We start from the raw sequence: 18,566 nt of genomic DNA, 5'->3' as shown, positions 1-18,566 counted from the left end.
CTGCTGAAGTTAGGCTTTGGATCCGTGAAATCTTTTCATGCCCACGGTTCTGATGGAATATGTGGATATATACATACACACATATACATACACAGGGCTCCCGAACATCAGCGTTGTCATCTCCTCAGAGGTGGTTCACGAGAGTACAGGCTGCAAAACATGATATGCATTTGTGCTCCCTGAACCAAAGGGACTCCTATACTACCTAAAACACACACACAACACTACTGACATGGAGATTTCAGGTCAAAAGTGCCACTGAGGCAGTATCAGTTTACCTGAGCTGTAAACGTCAGCTGGAGAGGCTGTACCATGCTAGAAAATAGAAAATGAGCATAATAGTAAGAAAACTATTTCTGGTGTGGAAGCTTTGGTTTTCCAAAGAGTGACTGCTCTTTAAAGGTGCCACTGAGGCGTGCTGTGACAGGCCAGGGAGATGCAATGTCAGATGACGTCCGTCAGCGGCATCACCACTGGTAAATGGTTGAATGAAAAAGGATGAGGGTGGTTAAATTTCTCTTATCCAGCAGAAACCATACCAAAAGACAGGCTTGAGTGGAAAAAAATGAGTGCATTGGCAGGTCTTGGTGCAAAGGCCAAGCTAATGAGCACGGTAGGACCCAGCAATGCACCTAACAGCTGCAGCCTCCTGGATCACCTTAAACATCATCTTTTACTCTTTTTTTTCCCTTTTTTTCCCCCCTTTTTTTCTTTTTCTTTTTCTAATGGTCCCATTAGTCTAGGTTTAAAATCCCAAGTGAAAGTGCAGCGAACCATTAAAGAGCAGTTCACATATCTCTTTCTTCCCCTTTTTCTCATCTTTTGAAGTGAAGGAATACATTGTCAGGTTAACTCTGACTTTGCAGAGCTCTAATGTATTAGGCAGAGTTTATTTATGTGGAAAGGATGAATGGTTCCCTACGTGTTAATAGCACAATGAATGAGAAAATCCTTGGTATTAATATTTAACATCCTTTGTTATGTACACGCCTGACTGTTAGTCAGAGAGGGCTGAGTCAGGAGATCAGGAGCTGATGGGAATTGAATAAGCATTATTCATGGGATTTCTCTGAGTGGAAACTGAAAAGTAGAAAAGACATTGTTTTTATATGTAGCAGCCCAATTGTCAAGAGACTGTACATTATGGATAGTGTATAATGCATACAAGGAATTATTACAACGGTACTCTGTGGCTTTTTTCACCACATGATTTCTTTAATGTCATTGCCTGTTTACTCTTGCTCTGTATGTTTACAGAGGTATTAATTTTATGAGAAAAGAAGGAGAAAATATAACAGACTAATACCAGCATAAATTCCCAGCAAATTCATCATTATTCATCTAGCAGTAGGACATAGAAATCTCAGAGAAAGAGCAGGCCTTCAGGAGCAGGCATTGTATAATTCATAGCACAGGCACTTCTCTCTCACATCTTATATCCAGATTTCCAATAAGTTAGACAACTAAGATCATAAAGAAAGTGAATCCTACACAGTTAGCATTTCTTATGCTCTTTCATTCTATATGTACAGATAAACATATTTATTCTCTATGTTACATTGCTGATGATCCTGGAAGTGTTTCGGGTATTTGCACCATTGCTTGATAACTTTGTGAAATTATCCACCGCCACTGAGACTTCATGTCAACAGGCTTTGTTTGCACCGGAGCAGAGAGTAGGTATAAAAATGGACAGAAACAGGAAAAAATCTCTGAGTAGAAGTGAAGAAGTGGAGGAAAGCAGAGAAAAGCATCAGTGTGAAAGCACAAGCACAGAGGAGCCGGGGCTGCAGTGGGGCCTTGCCTTCAGCAGGTGGCAGCAAGGGAGCTAGGATGGATGAATGCAGGGATGGAGGGAGGGATGCAGGGGTGGAGATGCTGCTGCAGGGCCAGGACACCACACAGGCCTCGGGGCCTTCATCAGCCTCCTGATAACTTCTGTCCACCAGCAAAAAGGAAAAAAAAAAAAAGAAAAAGAAAATCAAGCAAGCCATAAAATATACAGGTTACTCAGAATAAAGTGAGATAGCTGCTGTGCTGGAAGCATCACGTTATGAAGGGAACGGCTAGGCACTAGCAGTTATTTTTTGTTTTACAATTATTCTAGTAGCTCTGTCCTAGCACCCAGGTGTCACAGTCCCCTGGGCTTGTCCTTGAGGGGCTGTGTTTTCCTTCATGAAGGCCTCAGGGAAGGTACTGCTGTGGGCTGTGCTGAGAAGGTCAGCTCCTGCCCCAGATTTGCTGATATTTTGAATGCAATGTTTCTGTTTGGACCAGACTCATCAGTGCAGATGGGAACACAATTGTTTGGCTACAATCTTGGGCCAACACAGGGGCTACTTCCAAGAAGAAAAGGGGAGAGTATTTGCTTTCCTACTTTCAGCCTGACTTTGGTATAATATTACTGTTTCACATAAACAAACATAATGAAGAGCCATCCATATTCATTATGGCCTTCCTAATTACCTGGTTGACTTCCTGATTACCTGTAAATCCTTCAGGGACCTGCTCAGATGCAACACTGCTCTCCAGAGCCCCACCATTACCTGACCATTCCCCACACTGTGTCCCCCCTCCCCTCAGGATCCAGCTGGATGCCAGTAGCATGCATGTGTGCCTTGCAACAGGAATTTCATCAGCATGACTTAGATAGACTCCTCCTTTCACCCAGCCTCCAGGGTAAGACAGAAAGGAACCCTGGCAAGCTTTAGGTTTTTCAAAGTGTCTGATGGCTCCTTATTGAATCTAATGAAGAAAACCCAGAGTTTGGGAGTTACATGACTCATGGTTACATCCTGTCTAGCTACATGTGAAACCACAGTGTCAGAAGTTCTTGTCAGGCAGTGTGACAGGTCAGCATGTGACCACAGACACCACTGCCAAGACACACAGGATTTGATCTTCTCCATAGGGATGGACACACAGGCTTGCTCAATGGTGATAAAGATGTTTTTGTCTTGTCCAGCTGGAAGCAGGACTGGTTGGATACCCCATGAGAAAGCTGGCTCTCATGTGATTTCCAGGCCATGTTTTTCATATTGCATAATCTGAAATGACATTAGAGATAGGACCAGGTCCTGCTCTGAGCTACATCCATTGGTTTGCTGCTCCTGGCCCAAGCTCTGAGGACACCCCAACGTCAAGTGTGACTGGGAGAGCACTCAGGGAGACCAGGTAGCTGGTAGATGTTCCACATCACACAGATGACTTCTCTAAATATAGGTCAACAACCAAGTATTTGTTCTTAGTGGAAACCACAGAGCTTGAACAGCTAAGCAATATGCAGAAACCTAAATGCAGTAGCTGATGGACACGTGAATACCAGCTGAACAAGAAGGACTCAGCACTATCAGTAAGAGACACAAGATCTCCCAAGGAATCAGAGACTTTGAGCGCCTTTTGGTGGACCCTTATCTGATCCCTGGCTCACACCTTTCCTTTCTCCTGTATATGGACCAGGAGCACGCTCTCCCAGTAGCCACAGCACAGCATAAATCCAGTGTACTCAGTCTCAAGCTCTCCATGGCATGACCTGGCACATGTGGCATAAACACATTTCATCTGGAAGCAACCTCCCTGACGACGGTGTTATGCTGCCCACTCTGCAGATTACTCATCTCCCGGAGAAACAGAGCTTCTAGTCTCATGGAGGTAAGCTCATTCAGTCCTTCCTTCCATCAAGGGAGTTTTCTTCATTACAGATCCAAAAGACATTCAAACCAACACACTTTTCACACAAGCGAGCCAAGGAAGGTTCTGAGCTCCCGACACCAACAGATCCTTCCCTGTTCTGCCAAGCCTGTAAGCAGCTGGATTTTCCTAAGGTTTTGGAGAATCAATGAGGAAAATGAGCGCAGCGGGATTGCCAGGGCACCGCAGATTCAATTCCTGGCCTTCTTTCCAGCACTTGCTTGCAGCCTCATCTCTCCCCAACCTCTCTAGCAGGCTGGGAAGCAGATCATGCACCAAACCCGCCCTCTTAACCCTCACTCCCTTAATCATCTGCCCAGATATGTACTTGCTGTCTAGGAGTTTTACTTTCAATGCACACGATTTCCCAGCACTGCAAATGATCAGCTCTGATGTTTCTCTGTAGGCACAGCACTTCCTTATGCAAAGAGGAGAGGGGAGGTGAAAAGGGGGGTCTCCACTCCCACTGCTTGAAATCACTGCCGTGGAGTTTGCTGGCAGTCCTTGCAGTATGTTGTATCCACATGTAAAACATCTTCCAGGGTTTTTTTTCTCCCTATGTCTTGGCTGTCTGAAGGTGCTGCAAAAGAGCTGAAAAAGTCAACCCTGAGTAAATGTTGAACTTTTTTTTTTTTTTTTAGAAAGGAGGAGTTCTGACTACGAACACACCAAGTCATAAATAGGTCTCTGGTGCCTTTTCAACAACTGCCTGAGATGGCAATGGTGAGCAGGACCCATCTGCTTGCTCACAGGCGTGCACACCTCCAGGGTGACCTGCAGTCTCTGGTGTGATCGCTCCAGCAGCGACTCAGTGCATGAATGAGCAGAGCGGTGGAAATCGCTGCAAAGCAGAACAGGGGACACAAGAAGAGACGGCTGATGCTTCCCACCATGGCCAGTGCCCAGGGGCTCTGCTATAGTGGGAGAGAAGAGAGAAGCCACAGTATGAGAGGAAGTGAAGCACACATAAACCAAACTTGTTTTCACCTCTTTCTTCCTCTGTAAGTGTCCAAACACCCGTTATTCTCCTGGAACTGCTGGGTCCCTGGATCTGGAGATGCTCACTCTCCCTGGACAGGCTGACTGCAAGAGCTGAGACACCTCTGTAGTGCAAAGCCCCAATCCTCATCAGAAGGAAGCATCTCATCACCACCTGTAGCAGGAGTGCGGTGCCAGCCATTTGACAGCCTCATCTGTTTGGAGTCCAGCCTCATCCCTCCTTTATTTGCTTCTTCTCACAGCAACAGACAAACTGTGGAGAAGGTTTTCACCCACACACTTTAGCTGGTAACAGCCTTGAACCAGCATCTGTTTGCCTGGAGGCACAACTGGCTGATAGTTGGGACCTATTTCTTAGGAATTATTGCTAAATGATGTCACTTTGGAATGAGCTTTCATCAGGTGTCTGCGCTACCTAAACTCCAAAATTGCCAAAACTTGCTACCTCCGGTGTCCAACCAGGTACGGGGACAACCAGAGATGTCAAGCATGTGGGATTCATCCCTATCTCTGCTCAGATGGCATTAGGCAAGGCTTTCCTGTTTGAAAATTGCGTCCTCCGAGGGGTAAGGGATGCAGGTGCAGGAGTCTGCTCACTGCTCACCCGGGTATTTCTGTGCCTGCCCCTCTTATGCCCATGGGAAAGCTCCCACTCTGCTTTTTGCCATGCCTGTGTGTTCTCCCAGGCAGGCAACACCTCTTCTCCATGGTATGTGCTGTGCCTGGCACAGCTGGGCTGTGAGCTCAGCCACTCCATGCTGAAGAAACAGCAAAATAATAACAAGGACTGTCAATGGCTGGGTAATAACAGCATTATCTGGCTCATCTCAGCCAGCATCTGCAGCTGGGGCTGCTCTCCCCAGGCCAGCATTGCTGCTGCACACCGTATCACCCTGCATCTGCTGCTCTGCTTGGGCTGGTCTTGAGAAGACAGAGCAGCTGCAGGGCTGACACACGGTGGGAAGATGCACTTAGGTCCTTCCTCAGCCTTTAGTGGCATTTGATTTAGAAATGTGGCTATTTCAAAACCTTGCACAGAGCTAGTGCAGACACAGGGACCTTCTGTGACTTCCAGGTTGGGGTTAGCACTTGGAGAACACTTGGAACATCTTTTAGACTTCATCTTCTCTGGCTGATGGTCAGATGTTAACAGGTAGTGAAGAGCAGCTCAAATATGACTGTACAAAATGAGCTCAGTGAGTAACAGGATTAAAGTGGAGCTGGGCCAAAGCAGTAGCTTGGTCACTGCACAGACAGGGGGGATGCTCGCCCACAGAAATGTCATACGGATGCTGACAGAGATCAGCAAGGGGACCTCATCCTGTCTGGGGGCAGTGTGGTGTAGTAGGGAAAGCCTTAAGGCCCTTCGCAGAGGGATTTTTGAAGACTGTGTGATTATTTAAGATTGGACGAGAGACCAGTTAGACACCACACCTCTTTGGACAGCTGTGTTGTGGCCAGATGCAGTTCAGCACAGGTACAGTGATCTAAGCTACAATATTGTTTTTAAACACTTTTTTAATGTGTTTTGGCCTTGCTCATGTTGGGTGTGGGACCGAAGACAAACATGCAGTCACGCACAGACACACACTCTGACGTGCAGACACCCTTCACAGCCTCATGCTCCTCACTGGCTGATGAATAAGGGAGCAAATGATCTGAGGGAATATAATTTCGCACCAGGACCCAGCAGAGCACAAAATCCAACCCAGTGCCAAGGACTTGTGATTTACGCTTTTGTTCCTGCAACAACAGACAGGGGCAGAAAAAAAATAGTAATAGAAAAGCACTTTGCTGGATTTTCCATCCCCTGCCGAGACGCGAAGCCGAATGGCAGCCAGTATTCACAGCAACACCCACGGTTAAGCACCAGTGCTGTTGCCAACTCCTGCAATGTTATCACAAGCCTCACAGCGTTTACTTTCCTTTCTTAAAGCTCCAACTCCTGGAGTCATGGGATTAAGCAGGTACCTCACCTTTTGATTTTAATAGCAGTTTCTACCCCTCACCATTAAGAAGAAAAGCTTGTGAATGGGACAGGTTCAAACCTACAAAGAAAATAAACTAGTGTATCTACTTCAAATCTGTTAATTTTAAAGTAAATTTTATTTAGAAAAAGAGTTTTGAACATTTTGGAAAGCAGCTGAAGGAGATCTGTAAAAAGGTAACAAAATAGTCTCAGCTGAGAAGATGCTGCAGGAGAAAAATAGACTTGTAAGTAAACTGGGTTTGCATTGCTTTATCCTGGCAGAAAGATCAGCAAAGGGAGAACATCTTGGTTCAGTAGCTAAGGTAAATCACTTTTTGTGTTCAGAGCAAATATTAAAATTTAAAATGTGAAGACTTAAGGTCCCTAGGAAGAGAACTGAGCTCAGCAGTTAACTCTGCCTGTCCCAAGGTTTGACTGTGTGGATGGTATTGCTATGTTGGTGCTCTAGAAGAAAAAGGTGCGGGATCTGCACATAAAACAGCATCTTCCATTCTGCAATGCTTGCTCTAAGAAGCTTTGTGTTGGAGTCCTACCAAGCAGTCAGAATGATGGGCGGTTGTCCCCAACGCTCACAGCCCCCAGACCTGTAGGCATTACCTGCTCTGGCTCTGCTGTTTCAATTGCAACTTATGTAGATCTGGAGATGCTTCACTTTTTCATCCTATCAAGTGCTAAAAGCAACTTCAGTGCAAAGCAAGTAGTTAAGAGCAATAATTATGCAGATGTCCTCAGAGTGGGGCCATCCCCTGCTTTGCTGCTATTTTTAATCATTTTAGGTTGAATAAGCTTGTACTAACCTCGAACTCATCTACAGCTTTAAAGTACAAAATGGAATGCTTTAAAAGACCATGGTGATAAATTGTTCCCACAAATGATGAGAAATGTTTAAATCAATAAAACATTTGTTTAGATGTCCATATGGAGGAAAGACACAGTCTGTTGCTCTTCATATTGGATTGATCCCACTGTGTTAAATTACAGCTGGCTACAGCCCTTCATCGCTTACTGCACAGCTTGACAAGCATGTAAAATATTCACACTGAGCACAAAAATTTTGAGTTTCTGATCTCTGCATTGTCCTTGTCACTTCCTCCCAGCCAGGGCCAAATTAAAGGCTGCTTAATATGGGGGGAAGCTTGCCGCAGCTCTCCCACAAGCCTTTAGCTGCCTTACCCAATATCCTCTCGGATGGCCCAGGGGACCGAGCAGCTGGGGAGCAGACGCAGGCAGCTTTCCACACATGACCACATCTCTGCTATAGCCTGAGCATTTGGGGTTTATCAGCTGCTCTGGGCTGTTGATCATAAATACATAAACACAACAGTAACGTGGTCTTAAAGGAGTCACTGGTCTGTGCTGTTCAGAGAGTCTTGGTGGTGGTGGGAGGAGCAGCCAAGGCACTAAAGGGGAAGCTGGGAGATTTGGGTGCTGCTCCCACCCTGACTGGGTGATGCTGGACATGGCACTCACCTGCCTGTGACTCTCCTCCAGAGAAGATGAAGTTTAAAGATGCTCCGAACACAGGACAGTGCGGCACATTCCCCATGAGGTACACAGAACGAGGCCAGGGATTTTGTTAATGGCATCTTTTAAAGTCACCTGAAATTCAGTGGCCAAAGGACTAATAATTCTGGGTAGAAATGGATCTTGAAACTAAAGATGTACATTCCACAGCTCTGTTTCTACTCTGCAGAGACAGAAATGTGGCATAAGGCAGTGAGGTCCTTCAGAGGAAAGGGCAGCTCCTAAAAGCCCCATCCCTCAGAGATGTGCTGGTGGGAGGAGGGAAGCCCTTGTACTCCACTTCACTTCAATCTCCCCTCTACCAAGTGTGGGCAGGGGGAGCATCAGGGAAGAAGCTGGGCTGGGTCTGGCAAGGCTTGGAGGAGAGCTCAGGTTGGGCACAGATAGTGGGAAAGCTGCACAGCAAGGAGTCCTGGCTGCTCAGCCCCTAAAGGTATCACATCACAGCTTAACTTCAGGTAACTATTCAGGAACTTGGAGCAAGATTTGTCAAGCCCCTCCTCAGTCACATTTTGGATGTGCCAAAATAGCCCTGTAGGTTTAGGGGTCCCGATGAGTGCTCCCATGTGTCCTGCAAACTCACTTCTTCCACTCCAGCTCTCTCTTTTAGCCTTTGGGAAATGGGGACCTGTGCCCTGCAAAGCTGCAGGCAGCCTCATCAGAGCAGGGAGAAAAGCAGCAAAAAGACACAAAACTGATGTCCTGATCAGAGCTGGTAAAGGCCACTGCTGTTTGCTTTAAAAATAACTCCAGGGCTGAGTGCCCTGGGTTGGTCTTCACTCACAAACATGCCCCTCTCGCCACTGTGTGTTTTTCTCTGTCCTTCATGGTGTCATCTCTTGGCTCCAGGATCCCCAGCCATGTTGCAAAGTGTTGATCAGAGCCACAATTTCTGCTCTCTGCAAAGGGGTGATGTAAGTGGCTGTGTCCCTCCCTTCCTCACCTCCAAACTCACCATCATCACTGGATGAACCGTCAGCAACCAGTACTAGGAAATGCAGGCCCCCAGGGGGCTGCTGCACTCCAACCCAGATATCTTTAAGACCGTATGGTATAATGAGTTTTTACAAAAAAGCAAGCAAAATGCAATCTGGAGTTGCTCAGACATGGTAACCTCAAAAATGTGGCCATCTTCTACAGGGGTATCTGCTCTCCTGTCCCAAATATCCTGCCTTTACCTCTGCCCCTCTGCACCTGCCCTTCCAGCTGGGCTGACGTTGCTTTGGGCTGACTCTTGCCAAAGCTTTTAACCTCCTGTGTTATATATACATTTTAAAAACAGATATAAAGTGAACTGAACATTGAAATCCATAAAAATATTGCTGCCCTGCTGCAGTTTCACAGCTCATGTCTGTACATACTTAGCAATGGAGCAATATGTGAGGTGCCTTTGGTGTTTAAAACGGTTTGGGTCTGTGAAAACGAAGCCGAGCTGTGTCTTCGCTTTAGTGAAATAAAGAGGTGTGCCTATAAATGCCAGTTGTTACTCTTACAAAAGGCACCAATGTGGAAAAATAAGTAAGGAACCATCAGTAAAGTCAACAGTTCTTTTAAAAATAACTTAATTGCTTTAAATAGCTTTCAATATACTTTAGATTTTTTTTAAGATACAGAGGGCCTTTTTTCATTAGAGGGTGTTAATTTTTAAGAAAACTGGCCCTTTTTCAATGTCTGCCTTTTGATTTATGAGAACACACATGCTCCTTGTGCCTGTGTTTCATCATTATCTTGTTACTCCCAGTACCAGGGGGAACAGAGTGCTCTCACAGTGTACTCGGATGGGGATGATGTGCCCTGGTCCATCTCGGTCATAATGAGATGTGGCTGAGCATATTCAGCTTGTTCCAGCTGCTGTAACACCTCTTCCTGCTCTCCAAGTGGAAAAGCCGTCATCAGAGGGTGTGTAAGTATGTGGGAGACGACTTCCCAATGGGCCCTCTGGGATCCAGACACTCAATTAGCGGTGTTGCCTAACAAAGGAGCTGCTAGATTTGAATGTAGATTCAGTCCAGCCTGGAGTACTCTCAATTTTACCATCAACTTTGTGGGACACTTAGGTCTAGAACCTAAATGAAGCTAAGGTTTACTACTTTCTGTGTCAATTTACCCATCTGTTCAGTAACTCTGGCTTATTTGATTAGCTATTCTGACATTTCTGAATGTGTTAATTAATTGCCATTATTAATATACAGGTCCCATCCATGTCCTTGCATAATGCCATTACCAGTTCAACAACAGAAAGAGTGCCTTCACTACCTGCTGGCAAGGTGGTGCCAAGCACAGCAGCTAATCATCCTCGGTTATCACTTTCCTTTCCATCCCTAAATAGAAAGGGCATGTGCAACAGCACCAGTATTACCTTCTCAATTGTTTTGCGTAAGCAGCTCATTTCTGGAAGGGATCAGTAGCCTGCTTATCCACAGCACGTTGGGCTGCAAACAAGAAGTCCAAACTTTCAGTCCCCTACCACAGAAAATTAGGCCCTGAGGGGACTGTAAACACTTTTGTTCCTTGAGGATATATGTACAGTTGCAGTCACTCCCTTTCCAGTTTGAATGAGGGAGCCACATGGGTGTACTGGGTAAAGAACTAATGTTAACCAACTGATCCTATATCATCAATATTCAACAATTTAAAAATGTTACCTCTAACTCATAAAACTGAACTCAATATGGGTCTGGCTGTTGCTACTATTGCATCAGAGCATTGGAGATTATAGTCCTGGATCTGCAGCCTCAGATGGAGTGTGCACCTCCTCAGAATAGGCTGTTTTTTTTTCCTGAGGACACACCTGAAAAGCACTCCTAAAAGCATAGCATAAGTGTGGAGTGTAAGCCTGGTTTGGTGGCCCTGTCTAGAGCAAGCAGCAAGGAGAGACGGTGGCTGGTTGGGTGGGAGTCCAGGGGCCAAGAAGTATTTGATGGAAAAAGTGCAGAAGACATTGGGCTTCTTCTGGCAGAAGAAAGCAACATCAGCAAGAACAGCTCTAAAAACTTTAAGAACTAGTGCTTTAGGAGACAGCAGATTCCTTGGGAAATAATGATGCTTCCTGCTACCCTATTTTTTAATTTGTGCTGGTTTTAGCTTGGAGAGAGTTAATTTTCTCCACAGTAGCTAGTATGAGACTATAATTTGGATTTGTGCTAATAATGTGATAACACACCAACATTTTAGTTGTTGTCAAGCAATTTGTTTAATGTTTACATTAAGTCAAGGAATTTTTCAGTTTCTCAACTGCCTTTGTCATCCCAGTTTCTTCTCTACAAGAAGCTGGGAGGAGACACAGCCAGCACAGCTGACCCAAACTGGTCAAAGAGATATTCCATGCCATAAGACATCATGCTTAATATATAACCTGGGGGGAGTTGGTTGGGGAGGGACTGCTGCTCAGAGACTGGCTGGGCATTGGTCAGCAGGGAGTGAATGGTTGCATCACTTGTTTTTCTTAGTTTTGTTTTCTCTTTCTTTTCTGTTGTCTTCATTATCATTACATCATCATCATCATTATTTAATAATTATTAATAATATTTTATTCCAATAATTAAACTGCTCTTATTTCAGCCCATGAGTTTTCTTACCTTTTTCCTCTGATTCTCTCATCCACCTCACTGTGGGGAGTGAGCGGCTGCATGGTGTTTAGTTGCTGGCTGGGATTAAACCACAACATAATTAATTGTATTTGTTTCAGGCATTGAGGTAAGCAGCTGATGCTGAGTTACAGTGGAAATTGCCCAGGGAAGGCAGGTGGTGTGCATGTGCCTGCAGGTAATGGCTTTACCATGACTGGCCCTTTGGGGCTCAAAGCCAAGTGAGGTCCAAAAAACGGATGTAAAGAAAACAAAGTGCTGCTCTCCGTCTAGTGAGTGTGGATAACATGCAATCAGCTTTCAGAGAGGAGTTTTAGACAGGAGAGCCAGACATGCAGGACAGCCAGACACAGCTCTGCGAGGTGTTAGATCACAGAAATCTCTGAGGGGAAAAAAAAAGATGACTGTTTTATTGCTTGAGATACTGAAAGTCCAACTGGTAAAACACCAAAAAAGGACTCCAGGGAACTAACTGAACCAGCTAAAGTAGTGTGAGGGTGTGGGGAAGCCTGATATGTGATCTAATAGATTTTAACTTCTGTGACCCTTCAAAGCCATAGTAACAAGACACATCACGCGCATCCTCCCTGCCAAACACAACCAGCTCCCTTCTTCATTCAGTCTTTCAGCACACACTCCAGTCGGCTGTATTACACAAGTCAAACATACAGCAAAATGTTGAAAACAACCAACACCCTTTATAGATGAGGGAAAGTGATTAGTCTACATCTTCATTCTCACTTTAATAATAATCATCACGGAGCTTTGTTCCAATACACAGCAAAGCAGTATTGCACAAACACCCAAACCCTCCATAGCCTGTCAAGTTTCTGGAGCTGCCTCTTGTCCTCTCTTTTAGACGTATGATAAATGCTATCAAGGCACGTAGTTAGGTGTCTGCTGTTTGTAGGAAAGCCTCTCAGAGGCTTGTAGGGCACTGCATTTCCATGTTCTTGCTACCTGTGCTAGAAGAGACGGGTGATGAAAGCAGTGTGTCCAGATCCAAGGGATCAGGGACATCAGATACCCCATGGGTGCAGACCAAGGGTGGTAGCTGAGAGGGTCTCATAGCTGTAGCTGAGATGAAGGGACTGCCACAATTCATCTGAAGGTCATGAAAGATGGGAAAATATTGCTGCCATGCAGAGATTGTAGATAGCACCTGAGGTCCAGATATTTAGAAGGGATTGCTCTTCTGTCATTAGCAGTCACATCTTGCACAATTAAATTCTGTATGAGAATAAACAGATCAATATCTAAACAATCATTTGCTAAAGCAATTATCAGATGGTGCATAGAGTCACAGTAAATAAACAGGCAAATTCTGCCCATGGATTCTTAGTTATAAAGTTATTTTTAAAGTACAAATTATTTCAAAATAGGCTTACGTATGCACAACAAGATGTCTTCATCTTTTACATAGTCTTTACATGCACAGCTGTAAACTCCTGGCCCAGAACTGTTTTCTTCACCCAGAGTTTTCAGCGTAAGCCACAAATGCCTGCTTTATTTTTCTGTTTGCCACAACAGCTGAGAGAATAACTCAGTTCCTCTTTTGATTTTAAAGATGTGATTACAGGAGTAACTTGATGTGTCCATATGCTGGCACAGAGAGATGAGCCTCCTGGTTTCACTTTGAGAGTAAGATATTTAGCATGGCAGGAGTGTCTGTGGTTTTAATAATTACACAGAAGTAAAGGAATTATGAATAGTTTTATTGATATTTGGATTAGTGTGTAAATCAGACTAATGACAGAGGAAGGGATGTGTATGTCTATGTACAAACAGGCTTTCAACAGCTCTTAAGCCAATCAAATAAACAGTGTTCCCAATTTGTAAAAAGTGTAATGCCACTATCTTCAATAAGGAGCAGCAATGTTAACACCATCTCAAGATGCCTAATGCTTTAGCAAAGTTTGCTACAGGCACCTTTATTCCTATCTTAGTGGGATAGATGGGAGATGGTTTCAGGGATGTGAACTTGATTCTCTGCCTGTGTAACACTAAACGCTCGGATGTGGTCTGCAGTTGAATATGTACATGCGCCAACGCTCTTGGCTTGGCATGAATGTGAGGAAATGGATGCCCACATTTGGAAAAATAGTACTAAGGAGAGAGAGAGAATGAAAATCAAAGCAAAGGATTTTGAAGGGCATAACTGTGCAAGAAAAACACCACTAAATCCTATGTCTATCTGTGCAGCAACAAATGGTTTAATATATTTGAGGCATTAATTATGTGAGGCATTTAATTTGCTGTCCTGTCAAGTGATCTCATTTGATGAGGTCCTTCTCCATTTTCTGATCTGTTACTGTAAACTCATCAGTTACTTTCTGCTCTTGGCTAACCCAGGCAGACTGTGGGAGCTGGGAAAAGTTAATAAAAAGAGAAACACAGCTTTTGCTGAAGTTCTCAGCTGACATGGCTGTTTAATCACTCACAAATGATTTCCCGTGGCTGGCAGGTTACCCCAGATAGCCACTGCCATGGCGCCTGCCCACCTCAATTCCCAGGACAGGTACACAGTTATATACCAAATCAGCTTCACTAAGAGTGAAGCTTAAACATGTCTAAGCATGGTTTAAATGCTCTGTGTTGGCATAAAATAAAAAAATTTTAAAAAAGCTGTGAAGACAAAGACTTCATTAGTTGAAGTCATCTGCGGGCTGTAATGACATCCTGGACACCTGTCAGTACAGAGCTGAAGGGATTGAGGGGGCTGTTTGTTCCTAATCTCTCTTTTGCCAGTTTGGATCAGTTCTGTCTCTGATCTACCAGAGGTTTAAATTGCCAGCGCGGTGGCCCGCTCTGCTGCCTGCAAGGCTGGAGATAAGTCTGCAGAAATACCCAGCTGACCTTAGAATGAGCTTTGCTTGGATTTGCTTACAGGTGGTGATCAAAAATACCATATGACGGCTGCTTAACGTGAAATAGATCCCTTACACACAAAAGCATGTCAGTGTGTGTTGCAAAACACAACTTGCCCAGCCTGGGATGCCAGAGATACCGTATGCCATTCTCAAGAGAGCCGATGTAATGGGCTGCTTAGCCCAAGCTGCTAAGAAATGATTGAGAAGCAGTCTAGCGTTACAGGAGTGAGGTTAGATCCTGATGAGCCAGAATGCCAGCCCTGCAATTTGTACACCCCGCAGCACGTCCCATGCACCCGCTGCTGCAAACAGCCACCCAAGCCTAGGCTGCACCTGAAAGCCAGAGCTATTGCAACCAGTGGCAGAGAGGGGAAGGGAGAAATGATGCTGTTATGGTGGCTCTCCTGTTCTGGGAAGTGCAAGAAAAAGAGCATCTGTGAGTATGGTTCCTCCTCGAAAACCTGTTTTGGCAGTGGAGACAAACACCCTACCAAAGCTATGTGCTACTCATATATATTCAGAATTAACTCTACAAAGGAAAGGCAGATGAAAGCAGTGCAGTAATAAAAGTTGGTGACCAGCAGCACCTCATGTGTCACGACATTATGCTTGCCGTGCTGAATGATATTACATCCCTGCACACATGCACAGCACCCAGTGAATGCCCGAGTCTCTGTTGTCCCCACTGGCATTGGGATTTACAGCAACGTATCTTTAGGACTCACATGGCATTGGTTTACAGTGCATGGTGAAGCAGCTTTCTTTTCTGCTTTTGATAAGCAAAGCTATTTTAACCCACTACCACAAGAGATCTGTACTTGTTAACGGGTCAACTATTCATGCTGCTGAACAGAGATGTTTAATAGTCTTTTGTACTTTTATGTGATTTAGAAGTGCGTTAAGCTGAGGAAAAGCACAGTACAGTTTTGCTGACCCCTGTGCACATCACCAGCTCCAGTGCAGAAGTACTAGGACCATCTGGTGGGTGTATGCCATCTTGCATAGTTGGGCTGACTGACAACAAGTGCAGAACTTGTGTGTGAGAAAATGAGGCTTCATGACACGAGGAGAGGAACTCACTAGCTTTCTAGCATTGGAAATCTAAATAAAGGGAGTCTATGTTGCTCTTGATACGTGAAGCCAACTACCACAGACTGTTACAGGTACATGTTGTAACACATAAACATCGGCAAAACAGCTGGTGGGTGGCTGATGATGGAAATTCAGAGCAGTTTTTAGAGATGTTCATATTCACCCCATAGGTTTTGTGAATATGACTAAAGTTGATGGTCTGAGATGCAAGTTGCTGGGGTGCATTTAGATCTCTGTGAAACACACATACTCTGCTTGCCTTCCTGAGGAAGACATCTCTTTTGGTACTTCTTTTTCGTTTGACAGGTTTGTGAACATCCATAGGAAAAGTTTGGGCAACTTTTTCATGCAAGGATAGGAACACGAGATGGCGTTTACATGTTTGGATAAGTTGGAAATACTGGGCATCGCCTATGGGCTATTGGTTCCCAACAGCTGGAGAACTCTCCTCTCTAACGTTCTGTAGTCTGGATGCTGTTGTTGCACACATCCCCATTCCCAATGCGTCTCACTGGATTCGATTTCTAGAGGGCACACCTTGTCTTTTTGCTTTTTGCTTCAGGCTCCTCTTCACTCCACTGTTCACAGGAACGTTTTCTTTTTCTGTGTCTTCTTTCTTCATTTGCCTGGCAAAAGCCCGCAAACCCTGGGCAAACTGGCACTGCTGGGAGCCTATGTTGACCGCTGTCACACGCCAGCGGACGGTCACTGCCCTGCTGCGTTTGCACGCGGCAAATGTGCCTCCGCTTGCCCGGTGGACAGTCTGGGTGTCTTCTGTCCAGCTTCTCCCCCTCCTCAGTATCAGGGTGTCCTCTCTTCCTGCTGCAGTGCTGAGGGGGATTTCCTGCAGATCCCCATGTTTGTCTCTTCTCTTGGCCCCGTGTTTGTCTCTTCTCTTGGATCCTTTGCATATTTTCGCCATCTTCTTGATTTCTCAGTGCTACGGTGTTTCCAGAAATCGGACTCTTCTGCACTTGGTCCAGCTTCACCATGGAAGTGCTCTCTGTCTCTTGGCATTCAGTGCCTGGTCTGGGGGTCAAATCATGGCACCTGAAAAAACAACAGTGATGTTAGTCTGGGACTCTTCCTGCAGCTTCCCTGTGGCTTCAGTCTCATCCTGTCGTCTTCTGGCAGCACTTGACATGACACGCAGAAGACTGAACCGGTACTGGGCGCTGGAAATTAGATCATACTCTTCCAGCCATGTCTGTCCCTTTCAGAGCAGAAACTCATCTTTATGCCCTCTTGGACCCCCATTTCACCTTTTTTTTTTGCCACTAGCCAGTCTCACAGAGCATGACAGCTAGCAATTTACACAAGCGCAGCAGTCTAGTGCCAGACAAGGAGAGAGAAGAAAGGACCTGGCAAACTCTCCCGGGACAGAAAGCAAAGCCCACGGGAGGAGAACAACAAGACCAGTAACAGGAAAGAGGGTGTGTTCTGAACACCCTTTCACACTTGTTCTTACCTGACATAGAAGAGTAAATATGCACGCTGGCAGAGAACCGTCTTGATGTCACACAGAACCACAGACTCATCATCCATCCTGTACCACCGTCCATCGCTGGCCTGCAAAGAAATGCAATGTTCTCTTTAGACGGACTGCAGGGTTTTTAAAACCAGAACACAGACGGGACACCATGGAAGGATGCAATACACCAATGCAAATCACCAAGTTGACTCTTACCTTTACAAAGCAGTAGTAGTGTCCGCCCACAAGGCTGGAACCTGTATGTACCAGGACGGCATACAAGGAATAGAGCACTGGTTCTCCAACCTCTTGACACACGTACGTGCCAAGGTCCAAATGTTCTGGATACTGCACAACCTAAAGACACACCAAGAAGACTCAAAAATTATCTTGAGAGTCTTTAGGACACAGCCTGAGAACACCTTGTCACCAAGTACAGGCTAGAGGCTGTATGTATCTATACAGAAATTTATCTTCCTGCTTCATGCAAAACAGGTATTGCCATTTCATCATTTAAGTGGCAGTAGAAGTGTTCTAGGCCAAACCAGCTCTTGACGAGCACAGTAGGTGCTCATCTTCACACTGGAACTTCCCTCTTACCGCAAGGCCCAGCTACTGCATTGATTTTTCTTAGACGCCTGCACTTGCTAGTGACCCCATGCAGATGCCAACAGCTTCCAAAAAAGGATTCTCCTTTGGGAAGTATCTCCATCCAAGAAAGATGTAGTGCACTTGTATACGTACCTTGTTAATCTTTCTGCCAGAGAAAACATCAAATCTCTTCAGACACAGTGTCAGCACGTTGGAAGCACAGTACATTGCGAGCCTCTTGGACACAGAGCCCTGCTGTTCACACCTTGAAAACAAGCACAGACCCAATAGTTGCAACGTACCTTCTCTCCATCCCCAGCACAACAAGTTACAGTTATGTGGTCCCCAGAAAGGCAGGACATACAGAGTAAACAGGGAAGTTCTGCTACTGTCACAGAGAACGACAGAGCAATAGAATCATAGAATAGTTTTGGTTGGAAAAGACCTTTAAGATCATTAAGTCTAAACATCGATCCAGCTCTAAGTCTGCCACTAGACTGTGTCCCCAAGTATGACATCTCTTCGCCTTTTAACACCTCCAGGGCTGGTGACTCCACCACCTCCCTGGGCAGCCCCTTCCAGTGCTTGACAACCCTTTCGGTAAAGAAATTCCTCTTAATATCCAAACCTCCTCTGGTGCAACTTGAGGCCATTACCCCTTGTCCTGTCACTAGCTGCGAGGCGGAAGAGACTGACCCCCCCCTCGCTGCAACCTCCTTTCAGGTACTTGTAGAGAGCGATCAGGTACCTCA

Source organism: Mesitornis unicolor, unplaced genomic scaffold (assembly GCF_000695765.1).
Source record: "Mesitornis unicolor isolate BGI_N332 unplaced genomic scaffold, ASM69576v1 scaffold619, whole genome shotgun sequence".
NCBI lineage: Eukaryota > Metazoa > Chordata > Aves > Mesitornithiformes > Mesitornithidae > Mesitornis > Mesitornis unicolor.
The sequence above is the reverse complement of the archived record's forward strand: the minus strand, read 5'-3'. Positions refer to the sequence as shown.